Source organism: Medicago truncatula, chromosome 2 (genome assembly GCF_003473485.1).
Source record: "Medicago truncatula cultivar Jemalong A17 chromosome 2, MtrunA17r5.0-ANR, whole genome shotgun sequence".
NCBI lineage: Eukaryota > Viridiplantae > Streptophyta > Magnoliopsida > Fabales > Fabaceae > Medicago > Medicago truncatula.
The window spans coordinates 30,704,855-30,724,492 of NC_053043.1; the positions used below are offsets into that span (position 1 = coordinate 30,704,855).

At 37.7% G+C, this 19,638-nt stretch overlaps 64 non-coding genes across 64 annotated transcripts; all 64 read left to right on the forward strand.

Annotated features, from left to right (window-relative positions):
- The first annotated feature begins 9 nt into the window (after nt 1-9).
- Nucleotides 10-128, forward strand: LOC120578682 (5S ribosomal RNA). The gene has a single exon (XR_005644496.1). It is a non-coding gene; the product is annotated as a 5S ribosomal RNA (ribosomal RNA).
- Nucleotides 129-328: 200 nt separating this feature from the next.
- Nucleotides 329-447, forward strand: LOC120578693 (5S ribosomal RNA). Its single transcript, XR_005644507.1, has one exon. It is a non-coding gene; the product is annotated as a 5S ribosomal RNA (ribosomal RNA).
- Nucleotides 448-647: 200 nt separating this feature from the next.
- LOC120578704 (5S ribosomal RNA) lies at nt 648-766 on the forward strand. The gene has a single exon (XR_005644518.1). It is a non-coding gene; the product is annotated as a 5S ribosomal RNA (ribosomal RNA).
- Nucleotides 767-966: 200 nt separating this feature from the next.
- LOC120578716 (5S ribosomal RNA) lies at nt 967-1,085 on the forward strand. Its single transcript, XR_005644530.1, has one exon. It is a non-coding gene; the product is annotated as a 5S ribosomal RNA (ribosomal RNA).
- Nucleotides 1,086-1,285: 200 nt separating this feature from the next.
- On the forward strand, nt 1,286-1,404 carry LOC120578727 (5S ribosomal RNA). Its single transcript, XR_005644541.1, has one exon. It is a non-coding gene; the product is annotated as a 5S ribosomal RNA (ribosomal RNA).
- A 200-nt stretch (nt 1,405-1,604) lies between these two features.
- On the forward strand, nt 1,605-1,723 carry LOC120578732 (5S ribosomal RNA). Its single transcript, XR_005644543.1, has one exon. It is a non-coding gene; the product is annotated as a 5S ribosomal RNA (ribosomal RNA).
- A 200-nt stretch (nt 1,724-1,923) lies between these two features.
- On the forward strand, nt 1,924-2,042 carry LOC120578733 (5S ribosomal RNA). The gene has a single exon (XR_005644544.1). It is a non-coding gene; the product is annotated as a 5S ribosomal RNA (ribosomal RNA).
- A 200-nt stretch (nt 2,043-2,242) lies between these two features.
- On the forward strand, nt 2,243-2,361 carry LOC120578734 (5S ribosomal RNA). The gene has a single exon (XR_005644545.1). It is a non-coding gene; the product is annotated as a 5S ribosomal RNA (ribosomal RNA).
- Nucleotides 2,362-2,561: 200 nt separating this feature from the next.
- On the forward strand, nt 2,562-2,680 carry LOC120578735 (5S ribosomal RNA). The gene has a single exon (XR_005644546.1). It is a non-coding gene; the product is annotated as a 5S ribosomal RNA (ribosomal RNA).
- A 200-nt stretch (nt 2,681-2,880) lies between these two features.
- LOC120578742 (5S ribosomal RNA) lies at nt 2,881-2,999 on the forward strand. Its single transcript, XR_005644553.1, has one exon. It is a non-coding gene; the product is annotated as a 5S ribosomal RNA (ribosomal RNA).
- Nucleotides 3,000-3,199: 200 nt separating this feature from the next.
- On the forward strand, nt 3,200-3,318 carry LOC120578752 (5S ribosomal RNA). The gene has a single exon (XR_005644563.1). It is a non-coding gene; the product is annotated as a 5S ribosomal RNA (ribosomal RNA).
- Nucleotides 3,319-3,518: 200 nt separating this feature from the next.
- LOC120578762 (5S ribosomal RNA) lies at nt 3,519-3,637 on the forward strand. The gene has a single exon (XR_005644573.1). It is a non-coding gene; the product is annotated as a 5S ribosomal RNA (ribosomal RNA).
- A 200-nt stretch (nt 3,638-3,837) lies between these two features.
- Nucleotides 3,838-3,956, forward strand: LOC120578772 (5S ribosomal RNA). Its single transcript, XR_005644583.1, has one exon. It is a non-coding gene; the product is annotated as a 5S ribosomal RNA (ribosomal RNA).
- A 200-nt stretch (nt 3,957-4,156) lies between these two features.
- Nucleotides 4,157-4,275, forward strand: LOC120578779 (5S ribosomal RNA). Its single transcript, XR_005644590.1, has one exon. It is a non-coding gene; the product is annotated as a 5S ribosomal RNA (ribosomal RNA).
- A 200-nt stretch (nt 4,276-4,475) lies between these two features.
- On the forward strand, nt 4,476-4,594 carry LOC120578785 (5S ribosomal RNA). Its single transcript, XR_005644596.1, has one exon. It is a non-coding gene; the product is annotated as a 5S ribosomal RNA (ribosomal RNA).
- Nucleotides 4,595-4,794: 200 nt separating this feature from the next.
- Nucleotides 4,795-4,913, forward strand: LOC120578795 (5S ribosomal RNA). The gene has a single exon (XR_005644606.1). It is a non-coding gene; the product is annotated as a 5S ribosomal RNA (ribosomal RNA).
- Nucleotides 4,914-5,113: 200 nt separating this feature from the next.
- On the forward strand, nt 5,114-5,232 carry LOC120578804 (5S ribosomal RNA). The gene has a single exon (XR_005644615.1). It is a non-coding gene; the product is annotated as a 5S ribosomal RNA (ribosomal RNA).
- A 200-nt stretch (nt 5,233-5,432) lies between these two features.
- LOC120578813 (5S ribosomal RNA) lies at nt 5,433-5,551 on the forward strand. The gene has a single exon (XR_005644622.1). It is a non-coding gene; the product is annotated as a 5S ribosomal RNA (ribosomal RNA).
- A 200-nt stretch (nt 5,552-5,751) lies between these two features.
- Nucleotides 5,752-5,870, forward strand: LOC120578820 (5S ribosomal RNA). Its single transcript, XR_005644629.1, has one exon. It is a non-coding gene; the product is annotated as a 5S ribosomal RNA (ribosomal RNA).
- A 200-nt stretch (nt 5,871-6,070) lies between these two features.
- On the forward strand, nt 6,071-6,189 carry LOC120578827 (5S ribosomal RNA). The gene has a single exon (XR_005644635.1). It is a non-coding gene; the product is annotated as a 5S ribosomal RNA (ribosomal RNA).
- Nucleotides 6,190-6,389: 200 nt separating this feature from the next.
- Nucleotides 6,390-6,508, forward strand: LOC120578829 (5S ribosomal RNA). Its single transcript, XR_005644636.1, has one exon. It is a non-coding gene; the product is annotated as a 5S ribosomal RNA (ribosomal RNA).
- Nucleotides 6,509-6,708: 200 nt separating this feature from the next.
- Nucleotides 6,709-6,827, forward strand: LOC120578831 (5S ribosomal RNA). The gene has a single exon (XR_005644637.1). It is a non-coding gene; the product is annotated as a 5S ribosomal RNA (ribosomal RNA).
- A 200-nt stretch (nt 6,828-7,027) lies between these two features.
- LOC120578832 (5S ribosomal RNA) lies at nt 7,028-7,146 on the forward strand. The gene has a single exon (XR_005644638.1). It is a non-coding gene; the product is annotated as a 5S ribosomal RNA (ribosomal RNA).
- A 166-nt stretch (nt 7,147-7,312) lies between these two features.
- Nucleotides 7,313-7,431, forward strand: LOC120578834 (5S ribosomal RNA). Its single transcript, XR_005644640.1, has one exon. It is a non-coding gene; the product is annotated as a 5S ribosomal RNA (ribosomal RNA).
- Nucleotides 7,432-7,608: 177 nt separating this feature from the next.
- LOC120578835 (5S ribosomal RNA) lies at nt 7,609-7,727 on the forward strand. Its single transcript, XR_005644641.1, has one exon. It is a non-coding gene; the product is annotated as a 5S ribosomal RNA (ribosomal RNA).
- Nucleotides 7,728-7,927: 200 nt separating this feature from the next.
- LOC120578836 (5S ribosomal RNA) lies at nt 7,928-8,046 on the forward strand. Its single transcript, XR_005644642.1, has one exon. It is a non-coding gene; the product is annotated as a 5S ribosomal RNA (ribosomal RNA).
- Nucleotides 8,047-8,246: 200 nt separating this feature from the next.
- LOC120578837 (5S ribosomal RNA) lies at nt 8,247-8,365 on the forward strand. The gene has a single exon (XR_005644643.1). It is a non-coding gene; the product is annotated as a 5S ribosomal RNA (ribosomal RNA).
- A 165-nt stretch (nt 8,366-8,530) lies between these two features.
- Nucleotides 8,531-8,648, forward strand: LOC120578695 (5S ribosomal RNA). Its single transcript, XR_005644509.1, has one exon. It is a non-coding gene; the product is annotated as a 5S ribosomal RNA (ribosomal RNA).
- A 200-nt stretch (nt 8,649-8,848) lies between these two features.
- On the forward strand, nt 8,849-8,967 carry LOC120578838 (5S ribosomal RNA). The gene has a single exon (XR_005644644.1). It is a non-coding gene; the product is annotated as a 5S ribosomal RNA (ribosomal RNA).
- Nucleotides 8,968-9,132: 165 nt separating this feature from the next.
- Nucleotides 9,133-9,251, forward strand: LOC120578839 (5S ribosomal RNA). The gene has a single exon (XR_005644645.1). It is a non-coding gene; the product is annotated as a 5S ribosomal RNA (ribosomal RNA).
- Nucleotides 9,252-9,451: 200 nt separating this feature from the next.
- On the forward strand, nt 9,452-9,570 carry LOC120578840 (5S ribosomal RNA). The gene has a single exon (XR_005644646.1). It is a non-coding gene; the product is annotated as a 5S ribosomal RNA (ribosomal RNA).
- Nucleotides 9,571-9,770: 200 nt separating this feature from the next.
- Nucleotides 9,771-9,889, forward strand: LOC120578841 (5S ribosomal RNA). The gene has a single exon (XR_005644647.1). It is a non-coding gene; the product is annotated as a 5S ribosomal RNA (ribosomal RNA).
- A 165-nt stretch (nt 9,890-10,054) lies between these two features.
- Nucleotides 10,055-10,173, forward strand: LOC120578842 (5S ribosomal RNA). The gene has a single exon (XR_005644648.1). It is a non-coding gene; the product is annotated as a 5S ribosomal RNA (ribosomal RNA).
- A 165-nt stretch (nt 10,174-10,338) lies between these two features.
- On the forward strand, nt 10,339-10,457 carry LOC120578843 (5S ribosomal RNA). The gene has a single exon (XR_005644649.1). It is a non-coding gene; the product is annotated as a 5S ribosomal RNA (ribosomal RNA).
- A 199-nt stretch (nt 10,458-10,656) lies between these two features.
- Nucleotides 10,657-10,775, forward strand: LOC120578845 (5S ribosomal RNA). Its single transcript, XR_005644651.1, has one exon. It is a non-coding gene; the product is annotated as a 5S ribosomal RNA (ribosomal RNA).
- Nucleotides 10,776-10,974: 199 nt separating this feature from the next.
- LOC120578846 (5S ribosomal RNA) lies at nt 10,975-11,093 on the forward strand. Its single transcript, XR_005644652.1, has one exon. It is a non-coding gene; the product is annotated as a 5S ribosomal RNA (ribosomal RNA).
- Nucleotides 11,094-11,258: 165 nt separating this feature from the next.
- On the forward strand, nt 11,259-11,377 carry LOC120578847 (5S ribosomal RNA). Its single transcript, XR_005644653.1, has one exon. It is a non-coding gene; the product is annotated as a 5S ribosomal RNA (ribosomal RNA).
- Nucleotides 11,378-11,577: 200 nt separating this feature from the next.
- LOC120578848 (5S ribosomal RNA) lies at nt 11,578-11,696 on the forward strand. Its single transcript, XR_005644654.1, has one exon. It is a non-coding gene; the product is annotated as a 5S ribosomal RNA (ribosomal RNA).
- A 165-nt stretch (nt 11,697-11,861) lies between these two features.
- On the forward strand, nt 11,862-11,980 carry LOC120578849 (5S ribosomal RNA). The gene has a single exon (XR_005644655.1). It is a non-coding gene; the product is annotated as a 5S ribosomal RNA (ribosomal RNA).
- A 200-nt stretch (nt 11,981-12,180) lies between these two features.
- On the forward strand, nt 12,181-12,299 carry LOC120578850 (5S ribosomal RNA). Its single transcript, XR_005644656.1, has one exon. It is a non-coding gene; the product is annotated as a 5S ribosomal RNA (ribosomal RNA).
- A 165-nt stretch (nt 12,300-12,464) lies between these two features.
- On the forward strand, nt 12,465-12,583 carry LOC120578851 (5S ribosomal RNA). Its single transcript, XR_005644657.1, has one exon. It is a non-coding gene; the product is annotated as a 5S ribosomal RNA (ribosomal RNA).
- Nucleotides 12,584-12,783: 200 nt separating this feature from the next.
- Nucleotides 12,784-12,902, forward strand: LOC120578852 (5S ribosomal RNA). Its single transcript, XR_005644658.1, has one exon. It is a non-coding gene; the product is annotated as a 5S ribosomal RNA (ribosomal RNA).
- Nucleotides 12,903-13,067: 165 nt separating this feature from the next.
- On the forward strand, nt 13,068-13,186 carry LOC120578853 (5S ribosomal RNA). Its single transcript, XR_005644659.1, has one exon. It is a non-coding gene; the product is annotated as a 5S ribosomal RNA (ribosomal RNA).
- A 165-nt stretch (nt 13,187-13,351) lies between these two features.
- Nucleotides 13,352-13,470, forward strand: LOC120578854 (5S ribosomal RNA). Its single transcript, XR_005644660.1, has one exon. It is a non-coding gene; the product is annotated as a 5S ribosomal RNA (ribosomal RNA).
- A 200-nt stretch (nt 13,471-13,670) lies between these two features.
- Nucleotides 13,671-13,789, forward strand: LOC120578856 (5S ribosomal RNA). The gene has a single exon (XR_005644662.1). It is a non-coding gene; the product is annotated as a 5S ribosomal RNA (ribosomal RNA).
- Nucleotides 13,790-13,954: 165 nt separating this feature from the next.
- LOC120578857 (5S ribosomal RNA) lies at nt 13,955-14,073 on the forward strand. Its single transcript, XR_005644663.1, has one exon. It is a non-coding gene; the product is annotated as a 5S ribosomal RNA (ribosomal RNA).
- Nucleotides 14,074-14,273: 200 nt separating this feature from the next.
- Nucleotides 14,274-14,392, forward strand: LOC120578858 (5S ribosomal RNA). Its single transcript, XR_005644664.1, has one exon. It is a non-coding gene; the product is annotated as a 5S ribosomal RNA (ribosomal RNA).
- A 199-nt stretch (nt 14,393-14,591) lies between these two features.
- Nucleotides 14,592-14,710, forward strand: LOC120578859 (5S ribosomal RNA). Its single transcript, XR_005644665.1, has one exon. It is a non-coding gene; the product is annotated as a 5S ribosomal RNA (ribosomal RNA).
- Nucleotides 14,711-14,876: 166 nt separating this feature from the next.
- Nucleotides 14,877-14,995, forward strand: LOC120578860 (5S ribosomal RNA). The gene has a single exon (XR_005644666.1). It is a non-coding gene; the product is annotated as a 5S ribosomal RNA (ribosomal RNA).
- A 200-nt stretch (nt 14,996-15,195) lies between these two features.
- Nucleotides 15,196-15,314, forward strand: LOC120578861 (5S ribosomal RNA). Its single transcript, XR_005644667.1, has one exon. It is a non-coding gene; the product is annotated as a 5S ribosomal RNA (ribosomal RNA).
- A 165-nt stretch (nt 15,315-15,479) lies between these two features.
- On the forward strand, nt 15,480-15,598 carry LOC120578862 (5S ribosomal RNA). The gene has a single exon (XR_005644668.1). It is a non-coding gene; the product is annotated as a 5S ribosomal RNA (ribosomal RNA).
- Nucleotides 15,599-15,798: 200 nt separating this feature from the next.
- LOC120578863 (5S ribosomal RNA) lies at nt 15,799-15,917 on the forward strand. Its single transcript, XR_005644669.1, has one exon. It is a non-coding gene; the product is annotated as a 5S ribosomal RNA (ribosomal RNA).
- A 165-nt stretch (nt 15,918-16,082) lies between these two features.
- On the forward strand, nt 16,083-16,201 carry LOC120578864 (5S ribosomal RNA). Its single transcript, XR_005644670.1, has one exon. It is a non-coding gene; the product is annotated as a 5S ribosomal RNA (ribosomal RNA).
- A 200-nt stretch (nt 16,202-16,401) lies between these two features.
- On the forward strand, nt 16,402-16,520 carry LOC120578865 (5S ribosomal RNA). The gene has a single exon (XR_005644671.1). It is a non-coding gene; the product is annotated as a 5S ribosomal RNA (ribosomal RNA).
- Nucleotides 16,521-16,685: 165 nt separating this feature from the next.
- On the forward strand, nt 16,686-16,804 carry LOC120578867 (5S ribosomal RNA). The gene has a single exon (XR_005644673.1). It is a non-coding gene; the product is annotated as a 5S ribosomal RNA (ribosomal RNA).
- A 165-nt stretch (nt 16,805-16,969) lies between these two features.
- LOC120578868 (5S ribosomal RNA) lies at nt 16,970-17,088 on the forward strand. The gene has a single exon (XR_005644674.1). It is a non-coding gene; the product is annotated as a 5S ribosomal RNA (ribosomal RNA).
- A 199-nt stretch (nt 17,089-17,287) lies between these two features.
- On the forward strand, nt 17,288-17,406 carry LOC120578869 (5S ribosomal RNA). Its single transcript, XR_005644675.1, has one exon. It is a non-coding gene; the product is annotated as a 5S ribosomal RNA (ribosomal RNA).
- A 165-nt stretch (nt 17,407-17,571) lies between these two features.
- On the forward strand, nt 17,572-17,690 carry LOC120578870 (5S ribosomal RNA). Its single transcript, XR_005644676.1, has one exon. It is a non-coding gene; the product is annotated as a 5S ribosomal RNA (ribosomal RNA).
- Nucleotides 17,691-17,890: 200 nt separating this feature from the next.
- Nucleotides 17,891-18,009, forward strand: LOC120578871 (5S ribosomal RNA). Its single transcript, XR_005644677.1, has one exon. It is a non-coding gene; the product is annotated as a 5S ribosomal RNA (ribosomal RNA).
- A 165-nt stretch (nt 18,010-18,174) lies between these two features.
- LOC120578715 (5S ribosomal RNA) lies at nt 18,175-18,292 on the forward strand. The gene has a single exon (XR_005644529.1). It is a non-coding gene; the product is annotated as a 5S ribosomal RNA (ribosomal RNA).
- A 165-nt stretch (nt 18,293-18,457) lies between these two features.
- On the forward strand, nt 18,458-18,576 carry LOC120578872 (5S ribosomal RNA). The gene has a single exon (XR_005644678.1). It is a non-coding gene; the product is annotated as a 5S ribosomal RNA (ribosomal RNA).
- Nucleotides 18,577-18,775: 199 nt separating this feature from the next.
- Nucleotides 18,776-18,894, forward strand: LOC120578873 (5S ribosomal RNA). The gene has a single exon (XR_005644679.1). It is a non-coding gene; the product is annotated as a 5S ribosomal RNA (ribosomal RNA).
- A 165-nt stretch (nt 18,895-19,059) lies between these two features.
- LOC120578874 (5S ribosomal RNA) lies at nt 19,060-19,178 on the forward strand. Its single transcript, XR_005644680.1, has one exon. It is a non-coding gene; the product is annotated as a 5S ribosomal RNA (ribosomal RNA).
- Nucleotides 19,179-19,378: 200 nt separating this feature from the next.
- Nucleotides 19,379-19,496, forward strand: LOC120578658 (5S ribosomal RNA). The gene has a single exon (XR_005644472.1). It is a non-coding gene; the product is annotated as a 5S ribosomal RNA (ribosomal RNA).
- The last annotated feature ends 142 nt before the right edge of the window (nt 19,497-19,638 follow it).

Below are 19,638 nucleotides of genomic sequence, written 5' to 3' on the forward strand. Positions count from 1 at the left end.
TTTACTCTCAGGTGCGATCATACCAGCACTAATGCACCGGATCCCATCAGAACTCCGCAGTTAAGCGTGCTTGGGCGAGAGTAGTACTAGGATGGGTGACCTCCTGGGAAGTCCTTGTGTTGCACCTCTTTTTGCCAAAATTTCGTGTTCTTTTTGTTAATTAGCGTAATTTTACGTCGTTTTTGAAAAATAAACTTCGATTGTATTTCATTTTTTCCGTTAATTTACGCTACCTAACACTCTATTAGTTAATTAATTAGCGTAGTTTGACGTCTTTTTTGAAAAATAAATTAGAAATGCATATATACAATTACAACGCTTTACTCTCAGGTGCGATCATACCAGCACTAATGCACCGGATCCCATCAGAACTCCGCAGTTAAGCGTGCTTGGGCGAGAGTAGTACTAGGATGGGTGACCTCCTGGGAAGTCCTTGTGTTGCACCTCTTTTTGCCAAAATTTCGTGTTCTTTTTGTTAATTAGCGTAATTTTACGTCGTTTTTGAAAAATAAACTTCGATTGTATTTCATTTTTTCCGTTAATTTACGCTACCTAACACTCTATTAGTTAATTAATTAGCGTAGTTTGACGTCTTTTTTGAAAAATAAATTAGAAATGCATATATACAATTACAACGCTTTACTCTCAGGTGCGATCATACCAGCACTAATGCACCGGATCCCATCAGAACTCCGCAGTTAAGCGTGCTTGGGCGAGAGTAGTACTAGGATGGGTGACCTCCTGGGAAGTCCTTGTGTTGCACCTCTTTTTGCCAAAATTTCGTGTTCTTTTTGTTAATTAGCGTAATTTTACGTCGTTTTTGAAAAATAAACTTCGATTGTATTTCATTTTTTCCGTTAATTTACGCTACCTAACACTCTATTAGTTAATTAATTAGCGTAGTTTGACGTCTTTTTTGAAAAATAAATTAGAAATGCATATATACAATTACAACGCTTTACTCTCAGGTGCGATCATACCAGCACTAATGCACCGGATCCCATCAGAACTCCGCAGTTAAGCGTGCTTGGGCGAGAGTAGTACTAGGATGGGTGACCTCCTGGGAAGTCCTTGTGTTGCACCTCTTTTTGCCAAAATTTCGTGTTCTTTTTGTTAATTAGCGTAATTTTACGTCGTTTTTGAAAAATAAACTTCGATTGTATTTCATTTTTTCCGTTAATTTACGCTACCTAACACTCTATTAGTTAATTAATTAGCGTAGTTTGACGTCTTTTTTGAAAAATAAATTAGAAATGCATATATACAATTACAACGCTTTACTCTCAGGTGCGATCATACCAGCACTAATGCACCGGATCCCATCAGAACTCCGCAGTTAAGCGTGCTTGGGCGAGAGTAGTACTAGGATGGGTGACCTCCTGGGAAGTCCTTGTGTTGCACCTCTTTTTGCCAAAATTTCGTGTTCTTTTTGTTAATTAGCGTAATTTTACGTCGTTTTTGAAAAATAAACTTCGATTGTATTTCATTTTTTCCGTTAATTTACGCTACCTAACACTCTATTAGTTAATTAATTAGCGTAGTTTGACGTCTTTTTTGAAAAATAAATTAGAAATGCATATATACAATTACAACGCTTTACTCTCAGGTGCGATCATACCAGCACTAATGCACCGGATCCCATCAGAACTCCGCAGTTAAGCGTGCTTGGGCGAGAGTAGTACTAGGATGGGTGACCTCCTGGGAAGTCCTTGTGTTGCACCTCTTTTTGCCAAAATTTCGTGTTCTTTTTGTTAATTAGCGTAATTTTACGTCGTTTTTGAAAAATAAACTTCGATTGTATTTCATTTTTTCCGTTAATTTACGCTACCTAACACTCTATTAGTTAATTAATTAGCGTAGTTTGACGTCTTTTTTGAAAAATAAATTAGAAATGCATATATACAATTACAACGCTTTACTCTCAGGTGCGATCATACCAGCACTAATGCACCGGATCCCATCAGAACTCCGCAGTTAAGCGTGCTTGGGCGAGAGTAGTACTAGGATGGGTGACCTCCTGGGAAGTCCTTGTGTTGCACCTCTTTTTGCCAAAATTTCGTGTTCTTTTTGTTAATTAGCGTAATTTTACGTCGTTTTTGAAAAATAAACTTCGATTGTATTTCATTTTTTCCGTTAATTTACGCTACCTAACACTCTATTAGTTAATTAATTAGCGTAGTTTGACGTCTTTTTTGAAAAATAAATTAGAAATGCATATATACAATTACAACGCTTTACTCTCAGGTGCGATCATACCAGCACTAATGCACCGGATCCCATCAGAACTCCGCAGTTAAGCGTGCTTGGGCGAGAGTAGTACTAGGATGGGTGACCTCCTGGGAAGTCCTTGTGTTGCACCTCTTTTTGCCAAAATTTCGTGTTCTTTTTGTTAATTAGCGTAATTTTACGTCGTTTTTGAAAAATAAACTTCGATTGTATTTCATTTTTTCCGTTAATTTACGCTACCTAACACTCTATTAGTTAATTAATTAGCGTAGTTTGACGTCTTTTTTGAAAAATAAATTAGAAATGCATATATACAATTACAACGCTTTACTCTCAGGTGCGATCATACCAGCACTAATGCACCGGATCCCATCAGAACTCCGCAGTTAAGCGTGCTTGGGCGAGAGTAGTACTAGGATGGGTGACCTCCTGGGAAGTCCTTGTGTTGCACCTCTTTTTGCCAAAATTTCGTGTTCTTTTTGTTAATTAGCGTAATTTTACGTCGTTTTTGAAAAATAAACTTCGATTGTATTTCATTTTTTCCGTTAATTTACGCTACCTAACACTCTATTAGTTAATTAATTAGCGTAGTTTGACGTCTTTTTTGAAAAATAAATTAGAAATGCATATATACAATTACAACGCTTTACTCTCAGGTGCGATCATACCAGCACTAATGCACCGGATCCCATCAGAACTCCGCAGTTAAGCGTGCTTGGGCGAGAGTAGTACTAGGATGGGTGACCTCCTGGGAAGTCCTTGTGTTGCACCTCTTTTTGCCAAAATTTCGTGTTCTTTTTGTTAATTAGCGTAATTTTACGTCGTTTTTGAAAAATAAACTTCGATTGTATTTCATTTTTTCCGTTAATTTACGCTACCTAACACTCTATTAGTTAATTAATTAGCGTAGTTTGACGTCTTTTTTGAAAAATAAATTAGAAATGCATATATACAATTACAACGCTTTACTCTCAGGTGCGATCATACCAGCACTAATGCACCGGATCCCATCAGAACTCCGCAGTTAAGCGTGCTTGGGCGAGAGTAGTACTAGGATGGGTGACCTCCTGGGAAGTCCTTGTGTTGCACCTCTTTTTGCCAAAATTTCGTGTTCTTTTTGTTAATTAGCGTAATTTTACGTCGTTTTTGAAAAATAAACTTCGATTGTATTTCATTTTTTCCGTTAATTTACGCTACCTAACACTCTATTAGTTAATTAATTAGCGTAGTTTGACGTCTTTTTTGAAAAATAAATTAGAAATGCATATATACAATTACAACGCTTTACTCTCAGGTGCGATCATACCAGCACTAATGCACCGGATCCCATCAGAACTCCGCAGTTAAGCGTGCTTGGGCGAGAGTAGTACTAGGATGGGTGACCTCCTGGGAAGTCCTTGTGTTGCACCTCTTTTTGCCAAAATTTCGTGTTCTTTTTGTTAATTAGCGTAATTTTACGTCGTTTTTGAAAAATAAACTTCGATTGTATTTCATTTTTTCCGTTAATTTACGCTACCTAACACTCTATTAGTTAATTAATTAGCGTAGTTTGACGTCTTTTTTGAAAAATAAATTAGAAATGCATATATACAATTACAACGCTTTACTCTCAGGTGCGATCATACCAGCACTAATGCACCGGATCCCATCAGAACTCCGCAGTTAAGCGTGCTTGGGCGAGAGTAGTACTAGGATGGGTGACCTCCTGGGAAGTCCTTGTGTTGCACCTCTTTTTGCCAAAATTTCGTGTTCTTTTTGTTAATTAGCGTAATTTTACGTCGTTTTTGAAAAATAAACTTCGATTGTATTTCATTTTTTCCGTTAATTTACGCTACCTAACACTCTATTAGTTAATTAATTAGCGTAGTTTGACGTCTTTTTTGAAAAATAAATTAGAAATGCATATATACAATTACAACGCTTTACTCTCAGGTGCGATCATACCAGCACTAATGCACCGGATCCCATCAGAACTCCGCAGTTAAGCGTGCTTGGGCGAGAGTAGTACTAGGATGGGTGACCTCCTGGGAAGTCCTTGTGTTGCACCTCTTTTTGCCAAAATTTCGTGTTCTTTTTGTTAATTAGCGTAATTTTACGTCGTTTTTGAAAAATAAACTTCGATTGTATTTCATTTTTTCCGTTAATTTACGCTACCTAACACTCTATTAGTTAATTAATTAGCGTAGTTTGACGTCTTTTTTGAAAAATAAATTAGAAATGCATATATACAATTACAACGCTTTACTCTCAGGTGCGATCATACCAGCACTAATGCACCGGATCCCATCAGAACTCCGCAGTTAAGCGTGCTTGGGCGAGAGTAGTACTAGGATGGGTGACCTCCTGGGAAGTCCTTGTGTTGCACCTCTTTTTGCCAAAATTTCGTGTTCTTTTTGTTAATTAGCGTAATTTTACGTCGTTTTTGAAAAATAAACTTCGATTGTATTTCATTTTTTCCGTTAATTTACGCTACCTAACACTCTATTAGTTAATTAATTAGCGTAGTTTGACGTCTTTTTTGAAAAATAAATTAGAAATGCATATATACAATTACAACGCTTTACTCTCAGGTGCGATCATACCAGCACTAATGCACCGGATCCCATCAGAACTCCGCAGTTAAGCGTGCTTGGGCGAGAGTAGTACTAGGATGGGTGACCTCCTGGGAAGTCCTTGTGTTGCACCTCTTTTTGCCAAAATTTCGTGTTCTTTTTGTTAATTAGCGTAATTTTACGTCGTTTTTGAAAAATAAACTTCGATTGTATTTCATTTTTTCCGTTAATTTACGCTACCTAACACTCTATTAGTTAATTAATTAGCGTAGTTTGACGTCTTTTTTGAAAAATAAATTAGAAATGCATATATACAATTACAACGCTTTACTCTCAGGTGCGATCATACCAGCACTAATGCACCGGATCCCATCAGAACTCCGCAGTTAAGCGTGCTTGGGCGAGAGTAGTACTAGGATGGGTGACCTCCTGGGAAGTCCTTGTGTTGCACCTCTTTTTGCCAAAATTTCGTGTTCTTTTTGTTAATTAGCGTAATTTTACGTCGTTTTTGAAAAATAAACTTCGATTGTATTTCATTTTTTCCGTTAATTTACGCTACCTAACACTCTATTAGTTAATTAATTAGCGTAGTTTGACGTCTTTTTTGAAAAATAAATTAGAAATGCATATATACAATTACAACGCTTTACTCTCAGGTGCGATCATACCAGCACTAATGCACCGGATCCCATCAGAACTCCGCAGTTAAGCGTGCTTGGGCGAGAGTAGTACTAGGATGGGTGACCTCCTGGGAAGTCCTTGTGTTGCACCTCTTTTTGCCAAAATTTCGTGTTCTTTTTGTTAATTAGCGTAATTTTACGTCGTTTTTGAAAAATAAACTTCGATTGTATTTCATTTTTTCCGTTAATTTACGCTACCTAACACTCTATTAGTTAATTAATTAGCGTAGTTTGACGTCTTTTTTGAAAAATAAATTAGAAATGCATATATACAATTACAACGCTTTACTCTCAGGTGCGATCATACCAGCACTAATGCACCGGATCCCATCAGAACTCCGCAGTTAAGCGTGCTTGGGCGAGAGTAGTACTAGGATGGGTGACCTCCTGGGAAGTCCTTGTGTTGCACCTCTTTTTGCCAAAATTTCGTGTTCTTTTTGTTAATTAGCGTAATTTTACGTCGTTTTTGAAAAATAAACTTCGATTGTATTTCATTTTTTCCGTTAATTTACGCTACCTAACACTCTATTAGTTAATTAATTAGCGTAGTTTGACGTCTTTTTTGAAAAATAAATTAGAAATGCATATATACAATTACAACGCTTTACTCTCAGGTGCGATCATACCAGCACTAATGCACCGGATCCCATCAGAACTCCGCAGTTAAGCGTGCTTGGGCGAGAGTAGTACTAGGATGGGTGACCTCCTGGGAAGTCCTTGTGTTGCACCTCTTTTTGCCAAAATTTCGTGTTCTTTTTGTTAATTAGCGTAATTTTACGTCGTTTTTGAAAAATAAACTTCGATTGTATTTCATTTTTTCCGTTAATTTACGCTACCTAACACTCTATTAGTTAATTAATTAGCGTAGTTTGACGTCTTTTTTGAAAAATAAATTAGAAATGCATATATACAATTACAACGCTTTACTCTCAGGTGCGATCATACCAGCACTAATGCACCGGATCCCATCAGAACTCCGCAGTTAAGCGTGCTTGGGCGAGAGTAGTACTAGGATGGGTGACCTCCTGGGAAGTCCTTGTGTTGCACCTCTTTTTGCCAAAATTTCGTGTTCTTTTTGTTAATTAGCGTAATTTTACGTCGTTTTTGAAAAATAAACTTCGATTGTATTTCATTTTTTCCGTTAATTTACGCTACCTAACACTCTATTAGTTAATTAATTAGCGTAGTTTGACGTCTTTTTTGAAAAATAAATTAGAAATGCATATATACAATTACAACGCTTTACTCTCAGGTGCGATCATACCAGCACTAATGCACCGGATCCCATCAGAACTCCGCAGTTAAGCGTGCTTGGGCGAGAGTAGTACTAGGATGGGTGACCTCCTGGGAAGTCCTTGTGTTGCACCTCTTTTTGCCAAAATTTCGTGTTCTTTTTGTTAATTAGCGTAATTTTACGTCGTTTTTGAAAAATAAACTTCGATTGTATTTCATTTTTTCCGTTAATTTACGCTACCTAACACTCTATTAGTTAATTAATTAGCGTAGTTTGACGTCTTTTTTGAAAAATAAATTAGAAATGCATATATACAATTACAACGCTTTACTCTCAGGTGCGATCATACCAGCACTAATGCACCGGATCCCATCAGAACTCCGCAGTTAAGCGTGCTTGGGCGAGAGTAGTACTAGGATGGGTGACCTCCTGGGAAGTCCTTGTGTTGCACCTCTTTTTGCCAAAATTTCGTGTTCTTTTTGTTAATTAGCGTAATTTTACGTCGTTTCCGTTAATTTACGCTACCTAACACTCTATTAGTTAATTAATTAGCGTAGTTTGACGTCTTTTTTGAAAAATAAATTAGAAATGCATATATACAATTACAACGCTTTACTCTCAGGTGCGATCATACCAGCACTAATGCACCGGATCCCATCAGAACTCCGCAGTTAAGCGTGCTTGGGCGAGAGTAGTACTAGGATGGGTGACCTCCTGGGAAGTCCTTGTGTTGCACCTCTTTTTGCCAAAATTTCGTGTTCTTTTTGTTAATTAGCGTAATTTTACGTCGTTTTTCCGTTAATTTTTCTTATTTACGCTACCTAACACTCTATTAGTTAATTAATTAGCGTAGTTTGACGTCTTTTTTGAAAAATAAATTAGAAATGCATATATACAATTACAACGCTTTACTCTCAGGTGCGATCATACCAGCACTAATGCACCGGATCCCATCAGAACTCCGCAGTTAAGCGTGCTTGGGCGAGAGTAGTACTAGGATGGGTGACCTCCTGGGAAGTCCTTGTGTTGCACCTCTTTTTGCCAAAATTTCGTGTTCTTTTTGTTAATTAGCGTAATTTTACGTCGTTTTTGAAAAATAAACTTCGATTGTATTTCATTTTTTCCGTTAATTTACGCTACCTAACACTCTATTAGTTAATTAATTAGCGTAGTTTGACGTCTTTTTTGAAAAATAAATTAGAAATGCATATATACAATTACAACGCTTTACTCTCAGGTGCGATCATACCAGCACTAATGCACCGGATCCCATCAGAACTCCGCAGTTAAGCGTGCTTGGGCGAGAGTAGTACTAGGATGGGTGACCTCCTGGGAAGTCCTTGTGTTGCACCTCTTTTTGCCAAAATTTCGTGTTCTTTTTGTTAATTAGCGTAATTTTACGTCGTTTTTGAAAAATAAACTTCGATTGTATTTCATTTTTTCCGTTAATTTACGCTACCTAACACTCTATTAGTTAATTAATTAGCGTAGTTTGACGTCTTTTTTGAAAAATAAATTAGAAATGCATATATACAATTACAACGCTTTACTCTCAGGTGCGATCATACCAGCACTAATGCACCGGATCCCATCAGAACTCCGCAGTTAAGCGTGCTTGGGCGAGAGTAGTACTAGGATGGGTGACCTCCTGGGAAGTCCTTGTGTTGCACCTCTTTTTGCCAAAATTTCGTGTTCTTTTTGTTAATTAGCGTAATTTTACGTCGTTCCGTTAATTTACGCTACCTAACACTCTATTAGTTAATTAATTAGCGTAGTTTGACGTCTTTTTTGAAAAATAAATTAGAAATGCATATATACAATTACAACGCTTTACTCTCAGGTGCGATCATACCAGCACTAATGCACCGGATCCCATCAGAACTCCGCAGTTAAGCGTGCTTGGGCGAGAGTAGTCTAGGATGGGTGACCTCCTGGGAAGTCCTTGTGTTGCACCTCTTTTTGCCAAAATTTCGTGTTCTTTTTGTTAATTAGCGTAATTTTACGTCGTTTTTGAAAAATAAACTTCGATTGTATTTCATTTTTTCCGTTAATTTACGCTACCTAACACTCTATTAGTTAATTAATTAGCGTAGTTTGACGTCTTTTTTGAAAAATAAATTAGAAATGCATATATACAATTACAACGCTTTACTCTCAGGTGCGATCATACCAGCACTAATGCACCGGATCCCATCAGAACTCCGCAGTTAAGCGTGCTTGGGCGAGAGTAGTACTAGGATGGGTGACCTCCTGGGAAGTCCTTGTGTTGCACCTCTTTTTGCCAAAATTTCGTGTTCTTTTTGTTAATTAGCGTAATTTTACGTCGTTCCGTTAATTTACGCTACCTAACACTCTATTAGTTAATTAATTAGCGTAGTTTGACGTCTTTTTTGAAAAATAAATTAGAAATGCATATATACAATTACAACGCTTTACTCTCAGGTGCGATCATACCAGCACTAATGCACCGGATCCCATCAGAACTCCGCAGTTAAGCGTGCTTGGGCGAGAGTAGTACTAGGATGGGTGACCTCCTGGGAAGTCCTTGTGTTGCACCTCTTTTTGCCAAAATTTCGTGTTCTTTTTGTTAATTAGCGTAATTTTACGTCGTTTTTGAAAAATAAACTTCGATTGTATTTCATTTTTTCCGTTAATTTACGCTACCTAACACTCTATTAGTTAATTAATTAGCGTAGTTTGACGTCTTTTTTGAAAAATAAATTAGAAATGCATATATACAATTACAACGCTTTACTCTCAGGTGCGATCATACCAGCACTAATGCACCGGATCCCATCAGAACTCCGCAGTTAAGCGTGCTTGGGCGAGAGTAGTACTAGGATGGGTGACCTCCTGGGAAGTCCTTGTGTTGCACCTCTTTTTGCCAAAATTTCGTGTTCTTTTTGTTAATTAGCGTAATTTTACGTCGTTTTTGAAAAATAAACTTCGATTGTATTTCATTTTTTCCGTTAATTTACGCTACCTAACACTCTATTAGTTAATTAATTAGCGTAGTTTGACGTCTTTTTTGAAAAATAAATTAGAAATGCATATATACAATTACAACGCTTTACTCTCAGGTGCGATCATACCAGCACTAATGCACCGGATCCCATCAGAACTCCGCAGTTAAGCGTGCTTGGGCGAGAGTAGTACTAGGATGGGTGACCTCCTGGGAAGTCCTTGTGTTGCACCTCTTTTTGCCAAAATTTCGTGTTCTTTTTGTTAATTAGCGTAATTTTACGTCGTTCCGTTAATTTACGCTACCTAACACTCTATTAGTTAATTAATTAGCGTAGTTTGACGTCTTTTTTGAAAAATAAATTAGAAATGCATATATACAATTACAACGCTTTACTCTCAGGTGCGATCATACCAGCACTAATGCACCGGATCCCATCAGAACTCCGCAGTTAAGCGTGCTTGGGCGAGAGTAGTACTAGGATGGGTGACCTCCTGGGAAGTCCTTGTGTTGCACCTCTTTTTGCCAAAATTTCGTGTTCTTTTTGTTAATTAGCGTAATTTTACGTCGTTCCGTTAATTTACGCTACCTAACACTCTATTAGTTAATTAATTAGCGTAGTTTGACGTCTTTTTTGAAAAATAAATTAGAAATGCATATATACAATTACAACGCTTTACTCTCAGGTGCGATCATACCAGCACTAATGCACCGGATCCCATCAGAACTCCGCAGTTAAGCGTGCTTGGGCGAGAGTAGTACTAGGATGGGTGACCTCCTGGGAAGTCCTTGTGTTGCACCTCTTTTGCCAAAATTTCGTGTTCTTTTTGTTAATTAGCGTAATTTTACGTCGTTTTTGAAAAATAAACTTCGATTGTATTTCATTTTTTCCGTTAATTTACGCTACCTAACACTCTATTAGTTAATTAATTAGCGTAGTTTGACGTCTTTTTTGAAAAATAAATTAGAAATGCATATATACAATTACAACGCTTTACTCTCAGGTGCGATCATACCAGCACTAATGCACCGGATCCCATCAGAACTCCGCAGTTAAGCGTGCTTGGGCGAGAGTAGTACTAGGATGGGTGACCTCCTGGGAAGTCCTTGTGTTGCACCTCTTTTTGCCAAAATTTCGTGTTCTTTTTGTTAATTAGCGTAATTTTACGTCGTTTTTGAAAAATAAACTTCGATTGTATTTCATTTTTTCCGTTAATTTACGCTACCTAACACTCTATTAGTTAATTAATTAGCGTAGTTTGACGTCTTTTTTGAAAAATAAATTAGAAATGCATATATACAATTACAACGCTTTACTCTAGGTGCGATCATACCAGCACTAATGCACCGGATCCCATCAGAACTCCGCAGTTAAGCGTGCTTGGGCGAGAGTAGTACTAGGATGGGTGACCTCCTGGGAAGTCCTTGTGTTGCACCTCTTTTTGCCAAAATTTCGTGTTCTTTTTGTTAATTAGCGTAATTTTACGTCGTTCCGTTAATTTACGCTACCTAACACTCTATTAGTTAATTAATTAGCGTAGTTTGACGTCTTTTTTGAAAAATAAATTAGAAATGCATATATACAATTACAACGCTTTACTCTCAGGTGCGATCATACCAGCACTAATGCACCGGATCCCATCAGAACTCCGCAGTTAAGCGTGCTTGGGCGAGAGTAGTACTAGGATGGGTGACCTCCTGGGAAGTCCTTGTGTTGCACCTCTTTTTGCCAAAATTTCGTGTTCTTTTTGTTAATTAGCGTAATTTTACGTCGTTTTTGAAAAATAAACTTCGATTGTATTTCATTTTTTCCGTTAATTTACGCTACCTAACACTCTATTAGTTAATTAATTAGCGTAGTTTGACGTCTTTTTTGAAAAATAAATTAGAAATGCATATATACAATTACAACGCTTTACTCTCAGGTGCGATCATACCAGCACTAATGCACCGGATCCCATCAGAACTCCGCAGTTAAGCGTGCTTGGGCGAGAGTAGTACTAGGATGGGTGACCTCCTGGGAAGTCCTTGTGTTGCACCTCTTTTTGCCAAAATTTCGTGTTCTTTTTGTTAATTAGCGTAATTTTACGTCGTTCCGTTAATTTACGCTACCTAACACTCTATTAGTTAATTAATTAGCGTAGTTTGACGTCTTTTTTGAAAAATAAATTAGAAATGCATATATACAATTACAACGCTTTACTCTCAGGTGCGATCATACCAGCACTAATGCACCGGATCCCATCAGAACTCCGCAGTTAAGCGTGCTTGGGCGAGAGTAGTACTAGGATGGGTGACCTCCTGGGAAGTCCTTGTGTTGCACCTCTTTTTGCCAAAATTTCGTGTTCTTTTTGTTAATTAGCGTAATTTTACGTCGTTTTTGAAAAATAAACTTCGATTGTATTTCATTTTTTCCGTTAATTTACGCTACCTAACACTCTATTAGTTAATTAATTAGCGTAGTTTGACGTCTTTTTTGAAAAATAAATTAGAAATGCATATATACAATTACAACGCTTTACTCTCAGGTGCGATCATACCAGCACTAATGCACCGGATCCCATCAGAACTCCGCAGTTAAGCGTGCTTGGGCGAGAGTAGTACTAGGATGGGTGACCTCCTGGGAAGTCCTTGTGTTGCACCTCTTTTTGCCAAAATTTCGTGTTCTTTTTGTTAATTAGCGTAATTTTACGTCGTTCCGTTAATTTACGCTACCTAACACTCTATTAGTTAATTAATTAGCGTAGTTTGACGTCTTTTTTGAAAAATAAATTAGAAATGCATATATACAATTACAACGCTTTACTCTCAGGTGCGATCATACCAGCACTAATGCACCGGATCCCATCAGAACTCCGCAGTTAAGCGTGCTTGGGCGAGAGTAGTACTAGGATGGGTGACCTCCTGGGAAGTCCTTGTGTTGCACCTCTTTTTGCCAAAATTTCGTGTTCTTTTTGTTAATTAGCGTAATTTTACGTCGTTTTTGAAAAATAAACTTCGATTGTATTTCATTTTTTCCGTTAATTTACGCTACCTAACACTCTATTAGTTAATTAATTAGCGTAGTTTGACGTCTTTTTTGAAAAATAAATTAGAAATGCATATATACAATTACAACGCTTTACTCTCAGGTGCGATCATACCAGCACTAATGCACCGGATCCCATCAGAACTCCGCAGTTAAGCGTGCTTGGGCGAGAGTAGTACTAGGATGGGTGACCTCCTGGGAAGTCCTTGTGTTGCACCTCTTTTTGCCAAAATTTCGTGTTCTTTTTGTTAATTAGCGTAATTTTACGTCGTTCCGTTAATTTACGCTACCTAACACTCTATTAGTTAATTAATTAGCGTAGTTTGACGTCTTTTTTGAAAAATAAATTAGAAATGCATATATACAATTACAACGCTTTACTCTCAGGTGCGATCATACCAGCACTAATGCACCGGATCCCATCAGAACTCCGCAGTTAAGCGTGCTTGGGCGAGAGTAGTACTAGGATGGGTGACCTCCTGGGAAGTCCTTGTGTTGCACCTCTTTTTGCCAAAATTTCGTGTTCTTTTTGTTAATTAGCGTAATTTTACGTCGTTCCGTTAATTTACGCTACCTAACACTCTATTAGTTAATTAATTAGCGTAGTTTGACGTCTTTTTTGAAAAATAAATTAGAAATGCATATATACAATTACAACGCTTTACTCTCAGGTGCGATCATACCAGCACTAATGCACCGGATCCCATCAGAACTCCGCAGTTAAGCGTGCTTGGGCGAGAGTAGTACTAGGATGGGTGACCTCCTGGGAAGTCCTTGTGTTGCACCTCTTTTTGCCAAAATTTCGTGTTCTTTTTGTTAATTAGCGTAATTTTACGTCGTTTTTGAAAAATAAACTTCGATTGTATTTCATTTTTTCCGTTAATTTACGCTACCTAACACTCTATTAGTTAATTAATTAGCGTAGTTTGACGTCTTTTTTGAAAAATAAATTAGAAATGCATATATACAATTACAACGCTTTACTCTCAGGTGCGATCATACCAGCACTAATGCACCGGATCCCATCAGAACTCCGCAGTTAAGCGTGCTTGGGCGAGAGTAGTACTAGGATGGGTGACCTCCTGGGAAGTCCTTGTGTTGCACCTCTTTTTGCCAAAATTTCGTGTTCTTTTTGTTAATTAGCGTAATTTTACGTCGTTCCGTTAATTTACGCTACCTAACACTCTATTAGTTAATTAATTAGCGTAGTTTGACGTCTTTTTTGAAAAATAAATTAGAAATGCATATATACAATTACAACGCTTTACTCTCAGGTGCGATCATACCAGCACTAATGCACCGGATCCCATCAGAACTCCGCAGTTAAGCGTGCTTGGGCGAGAGTAGTACTAGGATGGGTGACCTCCTGGGAAGTCCTTGTGTTGCACCTCTTTTTGCCAAAATTTCGTGTTCTTTTTGTTAATTAGCGTAATTTTACGTCGTTTTTGAAAAATAAACTTCGATTGTATTTCATTTTTTCCGTTAATTTACGCTACCTAACACTCTATTAGTTAATTAATTAGCGTAGTTTGACGTCTTTTTTGAAAAATAAATTAGAAATGCATATATACAATTACAACGCTTTACTCTCAGGTGCGATCATACCAGCACTAATGCACCGGATCCCATCAGAACTCCGCAGTTAAGCGTGCTTGGGCGAGAGTAGTACTAGGATGGGTGACCTCCTGGGAAGTCCTTGTGTTGCACCTCTTTTTGCCAAAATTTCGTGTTCTTTTTGTTAATTAGCGTAATTTTACGTCGTTTTTGAAAATAAACTTCGATTGTATTTCATTTTTTCCGTTAATTTACGCTACCTAACACTCTATTAGTTAATTAATTAGCGTAGTTTGACGTCTTTTTTGAAAAATAAATTAGAAATGCATATATACAATTACAACGCTTTACTCTCAGGTGCGATCATACCAGCACTAATGCACCGGATCCCATCAGAACTCCGCAGTTAAGCGTGCTTGGGCGAGAGTAGTACTAGGATGGGTGACCTCCTGGGAAGTCCTTGTGTTGCACCTCTTTTTGCCAAAATTTCGTGTTCTTTTTGTTAATTAGCGTAATTTTACGTCGTTTCCGTTAATTTACGCTACCTAACACTCTATTAGTTAATTAATTAGCGTAGTTTGACGTCTTTTTTGAAAAATAAATTAGAAATGCATATATACAATTACAACGCTTTACTCTCAGGTGCGATCATACCAGCACTAATGCACCGGATCCCATCAGAACTCCGCAGTTAAGCGTGCTTGGGCGAGAGTAGTACTAGGATGGGTGACCTCCTGGGAAGTCCTTGTGTTGCACCTCTTTTTGCCAAAATTTCGTGTTCTTTTTGTTAATTAGCGTAATTTTACGTCGTTTTTGAAAAATAAACTTCGATTGTATTTCATTTTTTCCGTTAATTTACGCTACCTAACACTCTATTAGTTAATTAATTAGCGTAGTTTGACGTCTTTTTTGAAAAATAAATTAGAAATGCATATATACAATTACAACGCTTTACTCTCAGGTGCGATCATACCAGCACTAATGCACCGGATCCCATCAGAACTCCGCAGTTAAGCGTGCTTGGGCGAGAGTAGTACTAGGATGGGTGACCTCCTGGGAAGTCCTTGTGTTGCACCTCTTTTTGCCAAAATTTCGTGTTCTTTTTGTTAATTAGCGTAATTTTACGTCGTTCCGTTAATTTACGCTACCTAACACTCTATTAGTTAATTAATTAGCGTAGTTTGACGTCTTTTTTGAAAAATAAATTAGAAATGCATATATACAATTACAACGCTTTACTCTCAGGTGCGATCATACCAGCACTAATGCACCGGATCCCATCAGAACTCCGCAGTTAAGCGTGCTTGGGCGAGAGTAGTACTAGGATGGGTGACCTCCTGGGAAGTCCTTGTGTTGCACCTCTTTTTGCCAAAATTTCGTGTTCTTTTTGTTAATTAGCGTAATTTTACGTCGTTTTTGAAAAATAAACTTCGATTGTATTTCATTTTTTCCGTTAATTTACGCTACCTAACACTCTATTAGTTAATTAATTAGCGTAGTTTGACGTCTTTTTTGAAAAATAAATTAGAAATGCATATATACAATTACAACGCTTTACTCTCAGGTGCGATCATACCAGCACTAATGCACCGGATCCCATCAGAACTCCGCAGTTAAGCGTGCTTGGGCGAGAGTAGTACTAGGATGGGTGACCTCCTGGGAAGTCCTTGTGTTGCACCTCTTTTTGCCAAAATTTCGTGTTCTTTTTGTTAATTAGCGTAATTTTACGTCGTTCCGTTAATTTACGCTACCTAACACTCTATTAGTTAATTAATTAGCGTAGTTTGACGTCTTTTTTGAAAAATAAATTAGAAATGCATATATACAATTACAACGCTTTACTCTCAGGTGCGATCATACCAGCACTAATGCACCGGATCCCATCAGAACTCCGCAGTTAAGCGTGCTTGGGCGAGAGTAGTACTAGGATGGGTGACCTCCTGGGAAGTCCTTGTGTTGCACCTCTTTTTGCCAAAATTTCGTGTTCTTTTTGTTAATTAGCGTAATTTTACGTCGTTTTTGAAAAATAAACTTCGATTGTATTTCATTTTTTCCGTTAATTTACGCTACCTAACACTCTATTAGTTAATTAATTAGCGTAGTTTGACGTCTTTTTTGAAAAATAAATTAGAAATGCATATATACAATTACAACGCTTTACTCTCAGGTGCGATCATACCAGCACTAATGCACCGGATCCCATCAGAACTCCGCAGTTAAGCGTGCTTGGGCGAGAGTAGTACTAGGATGGGTGACCTCCTGGGAAGTCCTTGTGTTGCACCTCTTTTTGCCAAAATTTCGTGTTCTTTTTGTTAATTAGCGTAATTTTACGTCGTTCCGTTAATTTACGCTACCTAACACTCTATTAGTTAATTAATTAGCGTAGTTTGACGTCTTTTTTGAAAAATAAATTAGAAATGCATATATACAATTACAACGCTTTACTCTCAGGTGCGATCATACCAGCACTAATGCACCGGATCCCATCAGAACTCCGCAGTTAAGCGTGCTTGGGCGAGAGTAGTACTAGGATGGGTGACCTCCTGGGAAGTCCTTGTGTTGCACCTCTTTTTGCCAAAATTTCGTGTTCTTTTTGTTAATTAGCGTAATTTTACGTCGTTCCGTTAATTTACGCTACCTAACACTCTATTAGTTAATTAATTAGCGTAGTTTGACGTCTTTTTTGAAAAATAAATTAGAAATGCATATATACAATTACAACGCTTTACTCTCAGGTGCGATCATACCAGCACTAATGCACCGGATCCCATCAGAACTCCGCAGTTAAGCGTGCTTGGGCGAGAGTAGTACTAGGATGGGTGACCTCCTGGGAAGTCCTTGTGTTGCACCTCTTTTTGCCAAAATTTCGTGTTCTTTTTGTTAATTAGCGTAATTTTACGTCGTTTTGAAAAATAAACTTCGATTGTATTTCATTTTTTCCGTTAATTTACGCTACCTAACACTCTATTAGTTAATTAATTAGCGTAGTTTGACGTCTTTTTTGAAAAATAAATTAGAAATGCATATATACAATTACAACGCTTTACTCTCAGGTGCGATCATACCAGCACTAATGCACCGGATCCCATCAGAACTCCGCAGTTAAGCGTGCTTGGGCGAGAGTAGTACTAGGATGGGTGACCTCCTGGGAAGTCCTTGTGTTGCACCTCTTTTTGCCAAAATTTCGTGTTCTTTTTGTTAATTAGCGTAATTTTACGTCGTTCCGTTAATTTACGCTACCTAACACTCTATTAGTTAATTAATTAGCGTAGTTTGACGTCTTTTTTGAAAAATAAATTAGAAATGCATATATACAATTACAACGCTTTACTCTCAGGTGCGATCATACCAGCACTAATGCACCGGATCCCATCAGAACTCCGCAGTTAAGCGTGCTTGGGCGAGAGTAGTACTAGGATGGGTGACCTCCTGGGAAGTCCTTGTGTTGCACCTCTTTTTGCCAAAATTTCGTGTTCTTTTTGTTAATTAGCGTAATTTTACGTCGTTTTTGAAAAATAAACTTCGATTGTATTTCATTTTTTCCGTTAATTTACGCTACCTAACACTCTATTAGTTAATTAATTAGCGTAGTTTGACGTCTTTTTTGAAAAATAAATTAGAAATGCATATATACAATTACAACGCTTTACTCTCAGGTGCGATCATACCAGCACTAATGCACCGGATCCCATCAGAACTCCGCAGTTAAGCGTGCTTGGGCGAGAGTAGTACTAGGATGGGTGACCTCCTGGGAAGTCCTTGTGTTGCACCTCTTTTTGCCAAAATTTCGTGTTCTTTTTGTTAATTAGCGTAATTTTACGTCGTTCCGTTAATTTACGCTACCTAACACTCTATTAGTTAATTAATTAGCGTAGTTTGACGTCTTTTTTGAAAAATAAATTAGAAATGCATATATACAATTACAACGCTTTACTCTCAGGTGCGATCATACCAGCACTAATGCACCGGATCCCATCAGAACTCGCAGTTAAGCGTGCTTGGGCGAGAGTAGTACTAGGATGGGTGACCTCCTGGGAAGTCCTTGTGTTGCACCTCTTTTTGCCAAAATTTCGTGTTCTTTTTGTTAATTAGCGTAATTTTACGTCGTTCCGTTAATTTACGCTACCTAACACTCTATTAGTTAATTAATTAGCGTAGTTTGACGTCTTTTTTGAAAAATAAATTAGAAATGCATATATACAATTACAACGCTTTACTCTCAGGTGCGATCATACCAGCACTAATGCACCGGATCCCATCAGAACTCCGCAGTTAAGCGTGCTTGGGCGAGAGTAGTACTAGGATGGGTGACCTCCTGGGAAGTCCTTGTGTTGCACCTCTTTTTGCCAAAATTTCGTGTTCTTTTTGTTAATTAGCGTAATTTTACGTCGTTTTTGAAAATAAACTTCGATTGTATTTCATTTTTTCCGTTAATTTACGCTACCTAACACTCTATTAGTTAATTAATTAGCGTAGTTTGACGTCTTTTTTGAAAAATAAATTAGAAATGCATATATACAATTACAACGCTTTACTCTCAGGTGCGATCATACCAGCACTAATGCACCGGATCCCATCAGAACTCCGCAGTTAAGCGTGCTTGGGCGAGAGTAGTACTAGGATGGGTGACCTCCTGGGAAGTCCTTGTGTTGCACCTCTTTTTGCCAAAATTTCGTGTTCTTTTTGTTAATTAGCGTAATTTTACGTCGTTCCGTTAATTTACGCTACCTAACACTCTATTAGTTAATTAATTAGCGTAGTTTGACGTCTTTTTTGAAAAATAAATTAGAAATGCATATATACAATTACAACGCTTTACTCTCAGGTGCGATCATACCAGCACTAATGCACCGGATCCCATCAGAACTCCGCAGTTAAGCGTGCTTGGGCGAGAGTAGTACTAGGATGGGTGACCTCCTGGGAAGTCCTTGTGTTGCACCTCTTTTTGCCAAAATTTCGTGTTCTTTTTGTTAATTAGCGTAATTTTACGTCGTTTTTGAAAAATAAACTTCGATTGTATTTCATTTTTTCCGTTAATTTACGCTACCTAACACTCTATTAGTTAATTAATTAGCGTAGTTTGACGTCTTTTTTGAAAAATAAATTAGAAATGCATATATACAATTACAACGCTTTACTCTCAGGTGCGATCATACCAGCACTAATGCACCGGATCCCATCAGAACTCCGCAGTTAAGCGTGCTTGGGCGAGAGTAGTACTAGGATGGGTGACCTCCTGGGAAGTCTTGTGTTGCACCTCTTTTTGCCAAAATTTCGTGTTCTTTTTGTTAATTAGCGTAATTTTACGTCGTTCCGTTAATTTACGCTACCTAACACTCTATTAGTTAATTAATTAGCGTAGTTTGACGTCTTTTTTGAAAAATAAATTAGAAATGCATATA